The sequence below is a fragment of the Phascolarctos cinereus genome, unplaced genomic scaffold, assembly GCF_003287225.1.
Source record: "Phascolarctos cinereus isolate Bilbo 61053 unplaced genomic scaffold, phaCin_HiC Scaffold_5;HRSCAF=322, whole genome shotgun sequence".
In the NCBI taxonomy this organism is placed as follows: Eukaryota; Metazoa; Chordata; class Mammalia; order Diprotodontia; family Phascolarctidae; genus Phascolarctos; species Phascolarctos cinereus.
In genome coordinates, this window is record NW_027555958.1 from 449,587,957 (window position 1) to 449,604,992 (window position 17,036).

The window sequence follows — 17,036 nt, forward strand, 5'->3', positions numbered from 1 at the left end:
GCCATTGTCATTGACGAACGAACGCTGCACTTTTACAGAGTAGGTTGGGGATGGTCTCAGACCGATTCATTAAATGTACAAAAGAACAAATGGGCAAGAAAAACAAATGAAACAACAAATGAAGGCCCGATGGAACCAACCAACAGACGAACAGGCAGAGAGGTGGATGGAAAGCACAGCCATGAAGGCAGGAGAGCTTCCCCGGTCCTCCCACCCCCACTGCCTTGTATTTAATTTGTATGTATTTTGCATATAGTCCCAATATGTATGCCACATCTCCCCACTGGAATGTAAACTCCCAGAGAGAAGGGGCTGACTTGCTTTTCTCTGTGTCCCCAGCACCTAGAACAGTGTTGGGCACACAGTCAGTGCTTAGTAAGCACTTGTTGGGTAAGTGACAGAGTGAATGGATGAATGGAGGACAGACAGATGCATGAAGGAATGCACAGAAAAGGCAGAGATGGAGGGATTCGGATGGAAAATGAACACATGAATGAATAAATGGATAGACAGATCATAAGTGAATGAATGAACAGAAGAGGCAGAGACGGAGAGATACGGATGGAAAATGAACACATGAATGAATAAATGGGTAGACAGATCATAAGTGAGTGAGTCAATGAATGAATGAACAGACATATGGACATATGCATGGATGAGTGAATGGCTGGATGGAGCATGCACAAGTAAATGGATAGTCAGAAGCTTGGATGGACGGATGGATGAATGAGCAAATGAATGAACAAATGTATGAATGAACAAGCAGATGGAGGGAGGGATAATCGTAATGTTGGAACTCCCCTTAATCATCCCAATCCACTCTCTCACAGCAGGGAGGGCCAGCTGAAGGAGAGGGCTTCAGCTCCCTGGAGAGTCTTGCCCTGCCCTGCCATGTGGGCCAAGCCGTCTCTGGCATGTTCCAGGCATTCCTGCTCTGACTGCCGGGGTGCTAAAATCTTAGCCACAGCCAGCTAGGTGCTGGTTGTTGACGGCAGCTTCACAGTCACAGATGGAAAACAGCAGGAGAAAAGAGGAAGGAGGGGTCCATCCGGCTGATGGAAATGTTGTCATGGAAACCAGCTCTCACAAACATGGCCCATGCCGGGGGTGAAAGCATCCATTTAATAGACTCACTAGTATTGCTCAGCCCTCCCACTACTTGGGATCAGAAGATTTAGAGTGGAAAGAAGCTTAGCGATCAACTCACCCCAGCCCCTCATCTTACAGATGGGTAAATGAGGCCTCAAGAGCATGCTGAAAGTCACTGGCAGAACAAGGATTTGAACCTGGGTCCTTGGACTCCCAATCCTTGGCTTCTGCTACTTCATGACTTATTCCAAGCCCTCATGCTCCTACGGGGGCCTATCAATGGTTGCCACTCCACCCCACTCAGTGATCAAGGTGGCCCAGGGTTAGGTCACCAGTCCCAAGTTAACTCATTCCACAAACATCTATTAATCACTTACTTCTTTGCAGAGCCTGTGCTAGTGATAGCCACATGGGTAGTCCCTGCCCTCAAGAGGCTTACATTAAATTTGGGGAGGCAGGAAGGGGATAGGAGATGTACCTAGAGAATGAGGTTCCAAGGAAGAGTGTGACTGAGGAAAGGAGGGTCTCCTGAGGAATGCTCAGGAGAATTTGGGAAAGGAGAGCTCCCTGGGGGTGGGATGGAAATCAAGGACACTTCATGGGAGTGGAGGAGAAACAGGAGGAAGACCTCAACAGGCATTTTTTAAATTGCTCTCCTTGTTTTTTGCATCACCTCCATTTCTGAACATGTTCCTCCTTCCTTTCGTTCCTAGCAAGCCATTCTTGGAAACAAGGAGCTGGGGAAAGCTCAGCAAACTGAACCAGCATCTCACCTGGGTCTCACAGGGCCCCAGGCATTGAAATGCCCCCACAGAGCACGGGATTTGCTTCCACTGACAACACATTTATCACCCACTGCTTAGAAAGCCCATGCTATGACTCTGCCGTCATCCTTCCCCATCCTCTATGGGCACGAGGCAATAGGCACCAGTCCCCTAAGCTAAGAACAGAGAAGTCAGAACCTGGAGGGACCCTGGCACATCGAACATGGAATGTCAGGCCTGGGAGAGCCCTGAACCTTCATTCCCCCAGTTTTACTGAGGTAGAAAGAGATCCAAGGGGATAAAGGGATATGCTCCAGGTGACAGAGTCAGAGACAAAGCTGGGTCCAGATGGCAGGCTCTCTTGCCTCTCCAACCAAGGCTCTGTCCACTCCACCACAGTCTCTTCCATATTCAGATGACTTAGAATTCATTCATTCATTCATTCATTCATTCATTCATTCATTCATTCATTCATTCATTCGTATCTTGAGCCCTGAGGCTGGCTGAGACACTCAACGCCCAGAAAGTGGTAGGCCCCGCCTGTTTAGAATAACAAACCTTCTTGGGCTGTGGCCTCCACAGCTAACTCTAGGATAATGTTTATGTTAAGGATTTGACATGAACTAACAAATAAGGAAAGAAAAAAACACAGCCTACTTTGGTTTCCCCATTCTCATTCACATGCTCAGTTCTGGATGAGCTGAACATGGGGCCAGCCTCCAAACCTTTGCTGCCAGAAAAGAGGCTGGGCCAGCTGAAGTCAATCAGAGACTGTGCGGTCTGGGATTCCAAGGGGGGGGGATGTGGGAGGAGTTTAACCTGAGGAGCGGAAGACCTGGGGAGGGTGTGGGATGGGGGATGGCCGCTCTGTTCAAGCTTCTGAAGGACTGTCATCAGCAGGAATGATGCTAGGCTTTGCAAAAAGGCACATTAAGGCTTGATGGCAAGAAAAAATATCCTAACAGTGAGAGCTGTCCCAAAGTGCAGGGAGTGAGTAGGCTCTCTGGGGAGGTGGTGAGTTTCCCATCACTGGAGGTATTTAAGCAGGACTGAATGGTCACTAGTCAGGAAGGCTATCAAGGCCATTCCTGTCCCAAAAATGAGTGTGACCAGTTAGCCTCTGAGGTCCCTAGATCTGTGATACTGTGATCAAGGATATTATAATTCCCAATTCCTCTTATAGTCTGGGCTCCTTTTTCCTGCACCCTTTCAGGTTGATGAAGACCCCACATGGTCCTGCAGTGCATAGAGCGTTGAGCCTGGAGTCAGGAAGACCCGAGTTCAAATTTGGCATTTAATCCTATTTGCCTCAGTTTCCTCATCTGTAAAATATGCTAGAGAAGGAAATGGCAAACCACTCTAGTATCTTTGCCAAGAAGACTCCAAATGGGGTCACCAAGAGCCAGACACTACTGAAAACAACTGAACAACAGTTACCTCAGAGCAGCTCAGTGAGAGAGGTAGTAGGGAGCTTAACACTATCTTCACCATTTCACAGATGAGGAAATTGAAGCCCAGAATTATAGAGTAATGAAGGCTCCCACTTCTCTGGTGCTTGACAAAACACTGTCCTCCAAATGATCTTGAGTGCTCCAGTTAAATATGACCAATCCCATTTAACAGATGAAGAAACTGAGGACTGTTCAGGGGATGGGACTTGCCTAGGGCCATGCGGTCAGTGTCTCAGAGCTGGGACTAGATCAAGGCCTCTTTCCTCCAAGATCAGCTCTCTGTTCCCTTCATGAAAGGGGCTTCTGCAGCTGTGTGGGCCTGTCAGCCCTTCACAAACACCCATACCACACCCAGGCTCAGCTGCGTCTGCGGAGAGCCATGGAGGTAAGATCCTTTTCATTGCTCCTAACCAAGTGAGGAGGAGAGATGAGGTCTCAAGGCCCCAGAATGGCAGAGCATCAGGCATCCTGTCTCCACGACTGTGTGAATTTGCATGAGTCACTGAACCTCTCAGGGCCTCAGTTTCCTTATCTGTAAGGCGAGAGGATTAGATCAGATAGCCCTGAAGGCTCCTTATATGACTTAAGGAGTCTAGGATTCAAGGTCCACTGGGACCGAGGGGCAGAGGCAGAAACCACATCCAAGTCCTGACTCCAACTGCCCCTTTCTTTCCTTGGGATCACAGGGCCCCCATGGGAGCCAGGCCCATGGCTCTTTGCTCTGTCCCAGGGGTGGGGAGCCTGCGGCCCTGAGGCCACATGTGGCCCTCTAGGTCCTCAAGTGCTGCCCTTTGACTGAATCCAAACTTTTGAGGATTTGTTCTGTGAAGTCTGGATTCAGTCAAAGGGCCACACTTGAATACCTACAGGGTTCCCAGCCCTGGACTGTCCCTTCATCAGGGCAGACTGGAGCAGGAACTTGGACTGGGTGTGAGTGGAGAGGCACAGTCACAGAAACGACTGTGTAACAGCATCCGCTAAGCTTGCCTAAGGATGGCCCTGCTTTGTCTCCGGCCTGGGGATACCTGTCAGGCCGGGCAAGAAAAAAGAGAGGGGGATTTCGAAGCAAGGGTCTAGGTTCAAATCTTGGCCCTGACACCTACAACCATGGTAACCCTGGACAACTGGATTAGATGTCCTCTCAGGGCCCTCCTTCCAACTCTGAATCTGTGACCAGCCCCCTTGACATCACGAGCTGGCTCCATTACAACATCTGTGACCTGGGGCTGGTCCCAAACCCCTCCCCCAAGTCCCAATGTCTCCCATTATCAAATCAGAGTATTGAAATATGTGATCTTTAAGGTCTTTCGTTCTGACTTTCTATGTCCTCAAATTTCTTCTATACTTTTAACATCCTTTATTTTAAGGCTCCTCCCAACTCTGACATTTCCTGTTCTCAATCCCTTCCCAGCTCTGACGTTCCCTATTCTATATTTACGGTCCCTTCCAGCTCTGACACTTTCTGTTCCAACGTCCCTCCAGGCTTGGACTTTCTCTATTCTCAGGTCCCTCCCGTAGCAAATGAGAACTCTGCTCAGCACTCCTGCTTCTGGGAGCAGCTGGCTCAGGGCTCTGCTCCAATCTCCCCCTGCCACATATCCCCACACGTGCAACGCAAACACCCTGGAAGAAAGCTCTAAGAAAAGCATTTTGAAACCCAGAGCCCCAAATGTCAAAGCGAAACATAAGTCCCACATGCCAGTCCAGATGACAAAGGATGCAGACATGGGCTGTATATTATTGGAAGCCGGATGTGTAAATGATGGTGAGGCTCTCAATGAGCCCTCTCATGTGAACATCGGCTCGGCTGGGCTAGGGGTTTCCAGGTCCCTCAGCCCTCAGAGAGTGTAGAGCAAGCGAATCGCAGAATAAACTCATTGAGTGGAAAAGGTGGCCCCTCTCTCCCTCTGACCAGAAGAGCCTGGGGCACCAGGAGAGACTCACTCCCCCCACCTGGGGACAATCGCCTCCAAACACTCTGAATCATCCAGAGGATGAATGAGAAGTTTCCCAAGCTCTTCCTAAACCTGGCGATCTTTGTCAGCCCCCTTCCCCATTTAAGATGTAAATCATCACCTCAGCCTCACCCAGCCTCATTGGATGGTTGTGAGAAAAGTACTTGGTAGGCTCTTTGGTGCCCATTCAACAGAGGAGGAGACTGAGGGCCACCGTGTTGAAGTCACACAGGTATTAAGCCAGGATTTGAATCCAGGTCATGTAGATCCACTTTCTCCTACACCATGTTCCATCTTAGGAGATCCTTGTCCAGGTATGGAAGTCCTTCTCACTCCTGACATTTTCTGAGCCAGCGCTTCCTAGAAGTTGTCAATCAGACATAGATGCAGCCACCAGTTTGTCCTCCTTCCCTGACTGTGTCCTGAGGGCTTTACCTTCTCCACAAAGGCAGACAGTGACAAGATGAGTTACAGGCCAACACATGTCAGAGTTTTCAGGGCGAAGAACAGCACTGCCCAATGACTCAGAATAACAACAGACGTTTCCAAGGTTTTCAAGTTTGCCAAATGCATCCCTTTCCTTGTAACCTTGGCGCTCCCCGGGAGGCTGTGACAACAACAGGTAACATTACCTGATACCTGGTTTCACGAGAGGGCCATGGTGACCACTGCCCAGAGAAGTGGTGCAGGAAGAAGAAGTTCTTAGAAAATCATTCAACAGTTGACTTTGGACCCCCAGGAAACAGTAGCTGACTGGAGACAGTGTTAGGATGACAGGCTGGAGACCTCCCTGCCAGAATCTGGGAAAGGGGACAGAGGCTCCATCGATCATAATTCACCAGGAAGACAGAGGCCAGATGGCCCTTCCTGAGAGTGTCCAGGGCTAAGGGAGATAAAGTTACATGGGTGGCAGCTCTTCCCAGCTGCCTCAGTGGGTTGTCTGTTCTGTTTGGGAAAAGTGAAGAAGGGCACTTTGGGAAATGTTTTGGATTTCTGGGACAAGATGTCTTCCCAGCACTTCAGGGTCTAGATACAACTGGGTTCTTTTGCTGGGTTCTCCAGAAGAAACTCTGCTGTCAGAGCTAAAAGGGACCTCTGAGAGTGAGTCCAATGTCTTAATTTTACAGATGGAGAAACTGAGGCCCAAGGAATGACTTTCCCCTGGGGGAATCACTTGTCCAAAGTCACAGAGTGCCTTAGTGGTAGACATAGTAATGGAACCCAGGGCTCCCTTCTCCTAATTCAAGGCTTCTCTGAAGCCCTCTTCAGCTCCCTCCTCTCCAGCCTCTGATGCTTCCTGGCCTAGGGCAAGTCAGTGCTTCTCCCAGGGTCAACAAAATGGCCAGAAACCCTGAGGACCTTTCCCTCCTACATCTATTTGTTTTCTTTTTTCAAAGAGGCATTGCCTCAGTCAAACTGAGACCGGTTAAAGACATTAACTTGAAAAGACCAATTTCCCCCCCACCCCTACATTCCAGGCCATTTCTAGTTGTCCTGATCTTATCTTGCCACTGGACCCAGATGGCTCAGGAGGTGAAAGTGAGGCTGGTGACTTTGCAGGGCCCTCCCTCGCTTAAATTCAATCCACTTGTTATGTCTGGCATCACTGCCCTGATGTCATAGTCCTCTTCAAGACAAACAGCAAGTGGCCTCCAAGGTCCCTTCTGGCACTCAGTATGATCAGGTGACTTTTGACTCTTGGTGGGCCAGAGAGGCAAGGTGTCCAGGAGGCAGCCAGGCAGCTGGGGTGCAGAAGGACCCATTCTAGGCAGAGAGGCCTTTCCCCTGACCATGCTGGATGGGGGGTACCAGTGGCCCATGAATGACCCTCTTTCCCTCAGTAAGCTGCTGCCAGCTGAAGCCCCCGGCCCGGAATTCCGCAGAGCTGCCATGCGTGGCTCAGGAAGTCCCCTTTGGCCTCTAGGCGGCAGACAGAGGGACGGCGTTTATGGGGGGTTCCTACAGTGTAAACAACCTTTGTAAAGGGCTCTGGGATTTTGCCAGATGCCTCAAGTCCTCTGGAGCGTTTCAGCAGCTGAAGCTGCAGCTGTAGCAGCAGCAGAGCAGACTGGAGAGAGCTTACTCTGTAGATGCTCTGTAGATGGGTGCGAATTCAAACCCTGCCATTGACTGGTTAGGTGGGCTGTAGAGGGAGAGGGTGGGGCTAGGCAGTGATCTAGCGTCCTTTTCACCTCTGATTCACTGTGAAGAGGGCAAGAGGCTGTAGTCTGGCCCTGGACAAATGGAGAGACAGTGGTAAGGCCCAGCTCCCATGGCCCATCACCAGTCCCAGTAAGGGGGGCATCCGTGTCAACCTGGTCCTAAGATGCTTCCTGGCATCCGAAGACTCTCCCAGACCCTTAGCTCCCCAGTGAGGGAGATCCCATAATAACAGCGTCACCATAATAACAGTTATTAGCAAATAACTGCCAATCGGCAATGAGGACAGAGTGGGCAACTAGACCAGTCACCTCAGAACTAGCATATCCTGCCTCTGAAACCTGCAGTCTACTGACCATGGGCAATCGACTAACCTCCTAGTGGCCGGCTCTTTGAGGCCAGATGGTGCCGATCTACACTGCCTAAGGGAGCTTGCTTCCCTGTACCAATGAAATTGCAGGCCTGGATCATACACAAATTTTTATTTGGTTGGAGCTAATAAAGCACTTTGAGGTTTGCAGTGGGACAGCTAGGTGGCACCATAGTGCATAGAATGCCAGGCTTGGAGCCAGAAGGACCTGAGTTCAAATCCAGCCTCGGACATTTACTAGCTCTATGACCCTGGGCAAGTCACTTCACCCTATTTGCCTCAGTTTCCTCATCTTCAAAATGAGCTGGAGAAGGAAATGGCCAACCACTCCAATGTCTTTGCCGAGAAAATCCAACGGAGGTCCATGGGGTCGACACAACTAAGTGACAACCGCAGAGGTTTGCAAAGAACTTTAAGAGAATCATTTCATTTGATCCTCACTACAGCCCTGGGAGGTGGGTGCCATGACCATCTAACTGGTCTCCTGGGCTCATTCCTATCCATCTTCCATTGAGATGCTTGTTGACTGATGGCTGGATGAGATCCTGATGTTCTCAGTCCCATTTTACAGATGAAGAAACTGAGGCTGAAGGAGGTTAAGTGACTCGGCCAGCGTTGTGCAGCGTAGGATCAGAACTAGGAGCTCCTGACTGGGAAGGCCAAAGGGGTCTTCAAGGTTATGGCGGCCAACCCTCCCCTGCCTTCCCATCATTAATAAAAAGGCCTAGAAAGGAGAGATGATTTGTCTAAAGTTACCCAGGGTGATTGACACCTATCTTCGAGTGTCTGAAGGGCAGTCACTGAGAAAGGGATTATTAGCCTCCTTTTGTTGACCCCAGAGGGCAGAACAAAAAGCAGCCTTCGGAAGGGGGTGGGCTGAAAGGAACAATGCCCAGCATCGAACCTCCTTCAAGCTCCTACAGAAAGTGCTGTTGGTAGTGGTCCTTTGCTTCAGTAGAGGGCCAGTGACATCACAGGAGGATGTCTTTTTTTTCTTTCTTTTTCTTTTTTTAATATGTTTTTTATATAAATCTGTTTATTTTTAGTTTTCAACATTTACTTCCACGAGATTTTGAGTTCCAAAATGGCATGCATTCTGAATACCCCTTCCCCTAGTCTGCCCTCTCTTCTATCTCTCCCCCCCTTTCTCTTATCCCCTTCCCCTTCTATTTTCCTATAGGGCAGGATAGATTTCTGTACCTCATTTCCTGTATTTCTTACTTCACAGTTGCATCTGAAAATTTTTTTTTAAACATGTGTTTTTAAAACTTTGGGTTCCAAATTTTCTCCCTTCCTCCCTCCCCACCCACCCTCATTAAAAAAGCAAGCAACTCAATATAGGTTATACATGTGCAGTTATGCGAAACACTTCCATAGTAGACATGTTGTAAAATACTAACTCTATTTCCCTTAATCCTATCCTGCCCTCCCCCCATTCATTCTAATCTTTCTTTTGACCCTGTCCCTCCTCAGAAGTATTTGCTTCTGATTACTCCCTTTCCCAATCTGCTCTCCTCGCTCTTCCAGAGTCATCAAAGTCCAGTGGCAGGACAGAAGTCAAGACGACTGACGATGGAGTGGATGATTTTGGCGTCTCTCATGTCTGACCAAGCTCTAAGTGCTTCCCGCTCCTGTTTCATCCACCTTCGTGGCCCTTTGGAACAAATGATTCTCACCCACTCATTCCGACAAGTAAAGTCTTCACATACTTGGGGTAGACACCCCTCTAACTCATCAATGAGGTTGAGGCTTGTTGATTACTCTTAACCTGGTTTAGTCCATTTTTATGAGAGGATTTTACCAGAGTGTGGACTCCGTACATGGTACAGCTTCTCAGAGCCACAGGTGAGAGCTGGGCAAAGGTAGATGAGTAGCCCTGAAAAGGGTTCACCGGCACTCACATCAGAGGGGCTAGTGCTCCCTGAACACCCCATACATTGAAAATATAAAGCCATGAAGAAGAACCCTGGCCCCAGGGAACTTCCATGTGGGGTTATTGCCAGGATTCAAACCCAGGTCTCGACTCCAAATCTCGACCTCTCTGCAGCCTTTGACACTGTCCATCACCCTCCTCTTCAATCTTTCCATCCTGCTCTCTCCTGGCTCTTCTACCTATCTGACCACTCCTTCTCAGTCTCCTTGGATGGATCTTCATCAATGTTATGATCAATGATCATGGGTGTCCCACCCACAGGGCTGTCCTGTCCTCTCTTCTCCCTTTATAATATTTCTTTTCCTTTTTCTTTTTTTTTTTTAGGCAGTTGGTGTTAAGTGACTTGCCCAGGGTCACGTAGCTAGTAAGTGTCAAGTGTTTGGTCCAAGGCCGGATTTGAACTCAGGTCTTCCTGACTTCAGGGCCAGTGCTCTATCCACTGCACCACCTAGCTGCCCCTATATTATTTCACTCACTGACCTCATTAACTCCCATGGATTCAATGACCATCCCTATGTGGATAACTGTCAGCCAACTACCATTTGGACATCTTGAACTGGATGACGCATAGGCATCTCAAACTCAACATGACCAAAACAAAACTCATCTTTCCTTCCAAACTCTCCCCTCTTCCCAACTTCCTTCTTGCTGTTGAAGGTGTCACCATCTTCCAAGTCATCCAGGTGGGAAACCTCAGTGTCACCTTCAATTCCCACCTTGTGCTTATACCACATTTCCAATTCATTGCCAAATCTTACTGTTTCTGCCTTCACAACATCTCTGATCCATGGCCCCTTCTCTCCACTCAATAGCCCTCAGACAGCAATAATTATAATGCGGGTCCTCATCACTCCTTGCCTGGACAATTGCCATGACCACCTAACTGGTCTCATTCCCACCCATCTTCCATTGAGATGCTTGTTGACTGATGGCTGGATGAGATCCTGACTAGATTCCATCTTGTCCAGCCCACCCTTGAACAAGACCCCCTTCCACAACACAGCCCACAAGGGCCTCTGCTTGAAGACCTCTAAAGACAGGGAGCTCCCAGGCAGTCCATAAGAGTTTTATACAATTCTCAACGGTAGGAAGCTTTTCAGGATCAACTTCAGTTCAAATCAACTTCTTTTCACCTTCCCCTCACTACTCCTGGTTCTGCCCTTTGGAGCCAAACAGAATAAGCCAAGTCCTTCACATATTAAGTACATGTTGCTAGTCATTTCAGCCCTGTCCAATTTTTCATGACCCCATTTAGGGTTTTCTTCAGCAGAGCGATTTTTTTTTTTTAGGCAATTGAGGTTAAGTGACTTGCCTAGGGTCACACAGCTAGTAAGTGTCAAGTGTTTGGTCTGAGGCTGGATTTGAACTCAGGCGTTTAGGGTTTTCTTAACAAAGACACTGGAATGGTTTGCCATTTCCTTCTCTAGCTGATTTTATAGATGAGGAACTGAGACAAACCGGGTTAAGTGACTTGCCCAGAATCACATAGCTAGCAAGTGTCTGAGGCCAGACTTCAACTCTGGTCTTCCCAACTCCAGGTCCCATACTCTGTCCACACTGTACCACCTACCTGCCCCAGCCTGCTTATATGCTGGGGATACACTAAGAGAAGAAGATAATACTCCCTGCTCTCAGGGAGTTTACATTCTATTTGATGCAAACATAGATATATGTAAGAAATCATAAATATGTGTTTATATATATTATATACTTATATATATTTATTATATACATATATATACACAAATGTGTGTGTATATATGCACACACACACACACACACACACACACACACACACGGCAATTTCTAGGGACAAGCCCGAGTCTAATTATGACATAGCCCTCCCCACTGTCTTCTCTAAGCTAACAAGCCTTCCCAGTCCCTTCATCTGCTGTTTCCATGATCTGATCTCCAGTTTCTTCTGCCTCTCCTGGAGAAACCCCAAGTGGTCACTGGCAACGTGGCTCCCAAAACTACATCACGTTGTCTGTGAAATGGGGACAAATCATGCCTATCCTAATGGATTTTCAAGATTCTTGGGAAGTGAAGAAAGAAGCTAAGAAATGGAAGTTGGCCATGAACACCAACACTGATGGGATTGTGAATCTCCAATAATGGTTTTATTCTCTTCTGGGCTGCGGAAGGGAGGCTGCCCATTTGGCTGGGCCACCGGAACCCAAGAGAGGACTCTTTTGAACTGGCCTCCAGAGGGAGTTAGGCCCATGTGCCTGAGTCTGGGGTGGGCTGGTCTGCTGAGCTGTTTCCAATTTCAATGCCAACACCAGTGCTGCTGGCTGGGGCAGCATCCCAAGACACCAAAGCATTCTCTCTCCCAGTGCCTCTTGAAGGGGAAAATCTGAAGACTAAAAAATGGGCCACAAAACCAAAATTCCAAGATCCCATGAAGGAAGGCTTTGTACTGGGCAGGATGAATCCAAAATCATATCTGGGATCACAAGAGGAAGGGAAAGGAAAGAGAATAACTACGTATTTAATGCCTACGATGTGCCAGATTCTGTGCTAAACTCTTTACAAATATTATCTCATTTGATCCTCACAATGCTACCAGGTAGATGCTGTTACTATCCCCATTTTACAGTTGAGGAAACTGAGGAATTTACAAAGTAAAGGAGACCCACAGAATTTAAAGATTATAGGGGACTTCAAAGGCCACTAAGCCCAACGTCTCTCCCCCTATCCCCAGTGCAGGAATCTTGTCTACTTCACCATTGGTAGGAGGGTGTCCAGGTTCTGCCTAAACACCTTCAGTGATGGGAAACTCACTACCTCTTGGATAGCACATTCTATCATTGTACAGATCCAAGTAATTTAGAAGAACCATTGCCTCCCACTCAATGTAACCCCCAAATGAGGGTAAAATCTGCTTTCCTATAACAGTCTCCCTCTAGGGCAAACAGAACAAGTAGGACATCTGCCATATGGCCTTCAGATATGTCAAGATGGTCATTACATTATTCATAATGCACATATAACACCATTTATCGTCTCCTCACCATAATGGTCATATTCTCTGGACCCTCAGCACTTTATCAACACCCATCCTAAAATGTGGCACCCAGAAAAATTGATCCCCAGTATTGTAGATGTGGTATGAGCAGCGCTGAGGACAATGGGAGCATTGTCTTCCAATTCTGCACTTCCTGTCTGTCTTTCTATTATTTAAGACAGAACTGGCCATCTTCATGGCCTAAGATGGCCTGAAGAACTCAGTCAACTTCTCCATCCATTTGCAGGTCATCCTCTACACCAAGACTATTCTCTATCTGCTTGGCTTTTGCTGAGTTGGAGGTTAGTATGTTCCCTTTCGAGATCTTTAAATGGGTGGCAGCATCTCAGCTATAAGGACTCATAGGCACTTGAGCCATCACTGAGGACATGCATGGCTAGAAAAGGGACAGCTGAGTGCTGCAATGATATCCATGGACTACCAAAGACCCAAAGAAAGAAGTCCTCTCCTCCATTTACTGAGGATGGAGATACCAGGAGGAGCCTAGCTATGGAAGGAAAGCACAGAACATAAAAAGGTGTGGACAGTTTTCAATCTATCAGTCAGTCAGTCAACTCATATTTATTATTAGGTGCCTACTATGTGCCATGTGCTGTGCTAAGTGTTGTGACAACCAAGGGAAAATCTATATAAATGAAATTAAGAGTCACCAGAATGGTCGGCATGTCTTGGCTTTGGTGGGGGAGAAAAAAGTCTTTTTTTCTTCTTTTCTTGGAGAGAGAGCTTGGCAGAGTAGACAGAGTGCTAGACTTGGAAGCAGTAAGGCCCAAGTTCAAATTCTGCCAAAACCTAACAGCTTTTCCCTCATATACTCCTCAGTCAGTCACTTAACTTCTCTGCCTCTCTTTCCTCATCTGTTAAATGAGGATTATGATGTAACCTTCCTCCTGGGGTTGTTGTGAAGATCATTTGAGATAATACATGGAAAGTGCTTTGCAAAACCTTAAATAAATAAGTATGATTATTGTTGTAGTTGTTATCACAAGGTCAGAAGGGCTAAGAGATTTCTGAGCCCTGGTGGACACCTGGAAGAGCTGGGAGCTAGGACTTTGGGATTGCCCTACCCCCACCCCAGGAGCTGGGGTGGGGCCCCTCCTTATCCCCAGGAGCAGTTCTTTTCAAATCCCAACCCACCTTAGGCTGCTCCCTTCAAAACCTGGGTAGTGGAAGGAGTTCTGGAGATAGGTCCAGAGTCTCTTCCAACTTAGAAATCCCTTATTTTGGTATTCCCAGAGATGCCCAGAGAACTCCTTATCCTAAAGGAGTGATTTGTGAGAAAGGTGGCATTAGAGTCCCTGGGGAAGCCACAGTGGGAAGGAGTTCAGTGACCCTGACATTATTCTTCATGGGGGCCCAATTCTTTGGCCAGGACATCCCATCGAGCTTTGATGTTGGAAAGTTGAGTCCTCTGGGCCTTGATTTCCCTGCCTGTAAAATGAAGGAGCTGGCCAAGATGATCCCATCTGGTCTCCATAAAGACCATAGACCAGTCTGTACATAATTGCATGTTGCCTCCTCCCTTACAGTGTGTGCTCCATGAGGGCAGGGGCCAGGTTCTTGCCTTTCCTGGTAACCTGAGTGCTTCCCACAGTATCTGGTACCTTGTAGAGCCTTATAAAGGTTTGGGGACTTGATTTAATTTGCAGGTTCTTGGTTCTGAGCAACATAATTTAACAAGGATAACTTAGGAAAGCAGCAGGAAAGGAAGGGAAGAGCCCTCCCGGCTCTGACATTCCCTGTTCTAAGTCCTTCCAAGTGCTTCCGTTTTCTAAGGTTCCCATCTGCTGCAGATCCTCTGAGCATCTGTGCTGGCCCTTGAAGGCAGAAAGAACGGCAGGGCTCCTTGGGTCCTGGGCCACCTCTCTCAATGCTGGAGATGCTCCTGCGTGAAGGCAGGTGGGAGGGAGCAAGGGAGCCCCGCAGGCCCCAGCCTGGTCAGTACCCTTGGCCTTTGAAGGGGATCAGGTTCTCCCACAAACATAATTGAACTCAAATAGAAGAGAGAAAAGGCTTTTGTTCTCTCCTTTACAGCATCAAAAAATATGTAACAAATTAGCCGTTTATGAAGTAAGAGAAGCTGAAGGCGGCTGGGGGAGAGAGCCTGAGCACCCCCTCCACCAGCCACAATCGGGCCTCTGACAGCCGTGTTTGTAGTTCATATCAGGTTTTCAAGAGAGCCTCATGGGACAACTGGGAGCAGCCCAAAAGCCAGCCCTGCCTAAAAACCAGGGCAGAGTGAACAGAATGAAGCAGGAATTCACACATGTTTTCTTCCCTGCTCAGCCTCCAGCAAAACCACCAGTCCAAGGTCAGGATGGGGGGAGTGTCTATGAAAAGGATCTGGGGGTCTTAGTGGGCTGCCAGCTCAAGTGAAATCTGGTACCCAAAAAAAAGCCAAAACAAAACAAAAGTCTGTGGCACAATGGACAAAGTGTTGGACTTTGAACTTAAAAAGATCTAAGTTTATATCCTGCCACTGACCCTTGCCAGTTGTGTGGCCCTCTCTGCCTCAGTTTCCTCATCTGTAAAATGGGAGTCATAATAAATTATATTTTACAGGATTATTATGAAGACCAAATATGCAAAGTGGTTTTCAAACTTGAAAGAAGCTATATAAATGCTAGTGAGGCTGAGGATGCTGAGGCTAATGATGCTGATGCTGCTGACCTTGAATGAAATCCACACAACTCAATCAACGTCTTCCAGCCTAGGACAGACAATCCTGGTTGGGGACGATTGAGAGAAGGATAAACAGTGAGGGTGTCAGCATTTGACAGAAAAAAAAAATGTTTCTGATTTGGGAGAGAGGTTGCAACTGCCCTGAAAACAAAGTGGGGAAAATACTCTTATTGGAATAGTTGCTATTATTATTTCAGCTATTATTTTCTCATTATTATTAGCACTAGGACAAATGAAATAAAATATGGAAAGTGTTTTGCAAACACTAAAGCACCACATAAATGCTAGTTATTGTTTATTAACATTATCAATTAATTATTAATTATCATTAATATCATTGTTTGGGAGTTTCCAATCCACCTTCAAACAGACAAAAAAGGAACCTTTTCTTACTGTTATTGTACTAGAATTATTACTGCTATTATTTCATACTTCTCATCATTAGTATCATTAGGATTAAATGAGAAAATCCTTTGCTACCTTAAACCCATGCCATCAACACCAGTTATCATCATTATGATTGTTATTCTTTTCATTCTTGTTGGAGCTCAGATAAAAATGGCCCTAGAACGAGTCACTCTCCTTCTATTGTCTTTTATATTTAATGTTCCCTGGACTGTTGCACAGGTGGGAAAAAAAAAACCTCTTTCATAGAACCGATGCAGGCTCATGTTCTGCAGGGTCATAGAGAGCATCTTGACAGGTAGGTGGCGCCATAGTGCATACAGCACTGGGCCTGGAGTCAGGAAGACTCATCTTCGTAAGTTCAAACCCAGCCTCAGACACTAACTAGCTGTATGACCCTGGGGCAAGTCACTTCACCTTTTTTGCCTCAGTTTCCTCATCTGAAAATGAGCTGGAGAAGGAAACGGCAAACCACTCCAGTATCTCTGCCAAGAAAACCCCAAATGGGGTCACGGAGAGTCAGGCACTACTGAAAAACAACTGAACAGCAAGACGGCCTCTCAGGACAACTTTGTGAGCCGACAGGATGATGGGAATGACACCTTGTGCTCCCATATGGTTTCAATTTCTTTGTTTCTTCCACTAAAATTTTCTATTTTGAGAGTCTTTGGTGCCATGGAGAATGGAGCTTAGAGTACTTGGGAATGGTGACATTGATTAGGAACGTCATTTTAAAATTTTTATGGACCAATATTATGTTTGAATGATTCTGGACAACAGTTTAGTCTGTGATAATTGCATAGTCCCAGTCCAGTGTGCTGGTTGAATTTTCAAGGATGTTTTGAGATCTGTATTTGTAATCTGGGAATTTGGCGATCTGTCAGTTCATAAAAGCTGATGATGTTCTGCTATCTAATTCCAGCTACCAGGTCCTGTCTTGCTGGGCTGTCTTCTACAGGTGCTAACTTTTTAGAGTGCAGTGATACATAACATAGTTTCTATCATTCCTTTGCATAATCTGCATTGATCAGTAAGTCCGGGTTCCTTAAGGACAACTCTGTAATTTCTGGTAATGACCTGAATTGCTGTCATAAACCTTTCCATTTCTTTCAACAAATCTGCCCAATTCAGCCATTTGTTCGATGCTTCTGTGTTGATATATTGGTTGAGTTCACGTAGATGTCACCCATGGAAGGTTCTTT

General features: G+C 47.0%; 1 protein-coding gene across 2 annotated transcripts in view; it reads right to left on the minus strand.

The window, feature by feature from the left end:
* Nucleotides 1-17,036, minus strand: part of TRABD2B (TraB domain containing 2B) — a 245,585-nt gene that overhangs the window by 90,529 nt on the left and 138,020 nt on the right. The gene's annotated exons all lie outside the window — the stretch shown is intronic.